Source organism: Miscanthus floridulus, chromosome 3, assembly GCF_019320115.1.
Source record: "Miscanthus floridulus cultivar M001 chromosome 3, ASM1932011v1, whole genome shotgun sequence".
Classification (NCBI taxonomy): Eukaryota; Viridiplantae; Streptophyta; class Magnoliopsida; order Poales; family Poaceae; genus Miscanthus; species Miscanthus floridulus.
This window is the reverse complement of record NC_089582.1, coordinates 29,101,996-29,106,505: the sequence shown is the minus strand read 5'-3', so window position 1 is coordinate 29,106,505 and position 4,510 is coordinate 29,101,996. Positions and strand designations below refer to the sequence as shown.

General features: G+C 42.6%; 1 pseudogene; it reads left to right on the top strand.

Annotated features, from left to right (window-relative positions):
* Positions 1 to 2,598: 2,598 nt before the first annotated feature.
* LOC136543405 (uncharacterized) lies at positions 2,599 to 4,129 on the top strand (annotated as a pseudogene).
* Positions 4,130 to 4,510: the final 381 nt, after the last annotated feature.

Here is a 4,510-nt window from a genome sequence, read left to right as displayed (position 1 = left end):
CACACGATTGGCGGTATGTTGGGTTCATGCTTTGGGGTAGATCTCATCTCAACATGGTATTGTCCGAGGCCCGGCCGCATACTGCCCTCGACTGGCCAACCCTTTTTTTTCTTTAACTATACAAGCATAACTCACCAACCATTCAACTTAATTTTCCCTTTATTTTAGTTTTTCTAGTACTCCCTCTATTGCAAATTATAAAACAATCTGGCTTTTCAAGAAACATATTTTTTCTATACACTTATATATAGTAGCTCTCTCTCTCTCTCTCTCTCTCTCTCTCTCTCTCTATATATATATATATATATATATATATATATATATATATATATATACACACACACACACACACACATAATAAATGAAAATGTATTCAGAAAAGACAAAACGTCTTATCATTTTAACTGAAGGAAGTTATTGTTAATTAAATGTTCCACGTGTCGATCGTTTATCCTTTTTCTCAATCTATACTTATGTCCAACGTCAAAACTAAATTTTAAAAATCGTTGGTACATTAATCCATTTATTATAATTAAAAACATGGATATCGAACAATTTCCTTGTAAAATCAAAATAATTTTCTCATTAAGTTAGAATATTTTTAGCCAAAAAATAGTTTTATCATTTTATGAGAACAATTTTCTCATGAGCATGGAGCATTCATTGCTTTTTCCTTACTTGTCAACTAAATATTGCATGTGTCCATGGTTTATCTTTTCTTAATCTATTTTTTTAGAATCAAATCTAAATTTAAATTTGGTTGGTATATTTTTATGATTTTAAATTATAATTCTAGAACATTTTTCTTGTGAACTGGAATAAATTTCTTATGAAGCTAGTACATTTTATCTCTTTTTTTTTAAACTAGAACATTTTTGAATGAAGCTATACATTTTAATCATTTAGTGAGCACAATTTTTTTCTCATGAAATGGAGTAGAGTAATCCACGTGGTGAACCATTCCGCATGGGCCGCATGGCGCCCGGGCTACCACTAACCAGAAACCACAACTTAAAAAGAAAAACAGTGACCACGCATCCAAGTCCAAGCTAGAGATGACAATGAACGGAGAATTCCACGTCTATAAATAAACCCCCTATCTCCATCCCTATTCCCTCAAAAGCTTACGGGTTCCTACCGCGCTTACGGGTTTGGCGCCAGAAGGCTGTCATCTCCCGCTCTTTTTTCTCCGGGTCCCATGGCCAGGAGCACTGGAGCAGGACTCCAGGAGAGTTTTTTTTTTTGGGGGGGGGGGGGGGGGGGGGGCGTCCGTTTTTGGCCCTCCAACAATGACAGCAGTTTGGTTTTAGCCATCCAACTCCAAAACCAGACAACCGCAGTCTATCAACTCTGTAAACCAGATAGAAATGGCCCTCGCGCCGGCGCGTCGGCGGTTTCCGCCCGGTCAACCCGCGACGACCGCGTTATTGGGCCTTTTTCCTTTTCTCGCGGCCCACTTACCTGCGCTCTCTCCTCTCACTCTCTTCCGTTCGTTCCCCAACCCCGAACCCTAACTCCCGACTGCGGCGACGGCGACGGCGGAGGGTGCTGGTGCGGGTGCGGATCGACAGCTCCTAACGTTCCTCGCGCGGGGACCCGTTCCAGTCGCCGACCTGCTGCTGTGGAGGCGGACGAACGCCTCGGCGGCGGGTATTGTGGGCGCCACCGCGGTCTGGTTCGTCTTCGAGCGCGCGGGCTACAGCTTCCCCTCCTGTCCAACGCCTTGCTCCTCCTCGTCGCCATCGTCTTCTTCTGGGCCAAGTGCGCGTCGCTGCTCAACAGGTATGGTCATCGTTCTTAGGAATTCCTCGTTCATATTCTGCTTCGGCAACTCGTAGCACTAAGTCATTGTGTATGATATGTTAACTTGATAGGAATTGGTTTGGTCTTCATTTTGCAATGCCTCTAATTGATATTTAGGTTTTTTGTGATTTTGCGTGATATTTTGTGATCAGCAATGTACAGTGTACTTGCATTGTTACTAGGCTACATGTTGTCCATTCAGAGTGGTAGTCTAAAAGTTTTTTGGTTCCTGATGCATGAAGTGTAGGACATTTTATGCGCCATGGACCCTCTGGATACTCTTCCTATTCGGTTTTATTATGGAGGAGAATTTTTAAGAAGAGGAAATAATGTGTATTACTTGGGAGGATTGGTGGGGGTGTCATACATTGACCGTGATAAAGTCTCTCTCCCTGAGGTTATGGGGCACCTTAAGGGTCATTGCACTGTTGAAGAAGGAGCATTGTTGCACTGGCTTGGTCCTGGAAGGCAGCTTTCTAATGTCCTACGTGTTCTGATGGATGATCAGACTTGCATTGAAATGGCAAACAAAATTGAGGAAGGAGATGTAGCAGAGATATATGTTGAAGGACATGCAGTTGATGATGAAGAGGAAGAGGATGATGAGGACAGCAAGCTATGAAGATGAGATTGAAGGTGAGCAAGAAGAACATGATGACAGTGAGTTTGAAGGTGGATATGAGGAACTGACAGATCCAGGTGAAGATGTCTTGGTTGCTCATAATAAGCATGAAAGTAGGGAAGATGTAGAGAAACAGATCAAATTTGTAAGGGAGTGGTACAAGCCCTAGCAAGATGGACAAGGGGAAGCAGGTGGTTGATGACCAAGGGAGTCAGCCAGTTTCAAGTGTTTTGAATGACAAAGATATTTTAGAGGACAGCAGTGACAGTGAGTTTTTGCCTGGAGATGACAATTCATCTGAGGAAGATGAAGAAGTTGTACAGATTCAAAAGAAGTTCAAGGAATTCAAGAAGAGCATGAAGAGTGGACAAGTAGCAAATCTAGATGATGTCATCTTGGATAGGCCAAATTCTATGCCAACCACGTTTGAGCTTGATGATGATGCAAATGACACCCCATATGCTAACAGCAGTGCAGAGGATGAGTCAGAGGAGGAAGCAAGTGAGGGACACTTAGAGACCAAGCACAGCTATTACCCAAGGTTCAACAAGAGTGTACCTAGTCCTAGGTTTGTGATTGGCATGAAGTTCACTGGGAAAAAATAGTTCAAGAAAGCAGTTATCAGGCAAAGTTTGCTAGAGAGGAGGGTGATCAGGTTTAGGAGGAATGAGTCACATAGGATGTTAGCTCTATGTGATTGGGCCACATGTACCTGGAGATGTTTGTTGTCAACCAATTCAAGGACAGACAGCTGGCAGGTGGCTAGTCTAAATGATTTGCACACATGCCCCCCAAGGAGGGACAACAAGTTAGTAACTGCTAGTAGGATTGTAGAGAAGTATGAGAAGTTCATAAAGGCCAACCCAACATGGAGTTTGGAAAGAATGAGAACCACAATTCAAGAGGAGATGTTTGCTATGGTAAGCATCTCAAAACTGAAAAGAGCAAAGGCAATTGTCATGCAGAAAGAACTAGATGCAACCAAAGGCCAGTACCAACTTCTGTACAGATATCAGCTTGAATTGTTGAGAAGTAATCCTGGCAGCACAGTCACTTGTCAAAAAAGAACTTCAGTTGGAACCACCAGTATTCCAGAGAATGTATATTTGCCTGGATGCATGTAAAAAAGGATTCATGGCAGGGTGTAGAAAAGTGTTAGGTCTAGATGGTTGCTTCTTTAAGGGTGCAACGAATGGGGAGCTTCTGTGTGCAATAGGAAGGGATGCCAACAGCCAGATGTATCCCATAGCATGGGCAGTAGTAGAGAAAGAAAACAATGAATCATGGGACTGGTTTTGTGACATTTTGTTCAGAGATGTTGGAGTGGGAGATGGGGAGGGGTGGGTTATCATATCTGATCAACAGAAGGGTATCCTCAATGCAGTACAGAAATGGGCTCCCAGTGCTGAACATAGAAACTATGCCAGGCATATATATGCCAACTGGAGAAAGAAATTCAAGAACAAGGACTGGCAAAAGAAATTCTGGCATTGTGCAAAGGCACCCTATCCATCATTGTTCAATCTTGCAAGGGCCAGACTAGCAAAGTATACACCAGATGGTGCACAAGCCTTGATGAACACTGATCCAGCTCATTGGAGCAGGGCCTGGTTTAAGATAGGATCAAATTGTGATTCTGTTGACAACAACATGTGTGAAACATTTACAAATGGATTGTGGAAGCTAGGTTCTTTCCTATTGTAACTATGCTGGAGACAATTAGAAGGAAGGTGATGGTGAGGATCCAACAGAATAGGTCTAAGTCACAAACATGGACAAGGAACAGTGTGTCCCAACATCCTTAAAAAGCTAAATGCAAGTATCACCCTTTCAGGGGTATGCCATGCTATTAGCAATGGAGCTGACAGATTTGAAGTCAATCATTGGGACAACAGGTTCACAGTTGACCTATAGGCTAGAGAGTGCTCTTGTAGGTATTGGCAGTTGTCTGGGTTGCCATGCTATTTCATGCATCTTTTACAACACAAATGTGCTAGATGATTACATTGCATCTTGTTATCATATTAATGAGCTCAACAAGACTTACTCTCACTGCCTAAACCCATTGGAGGGTATGCAGAGTTG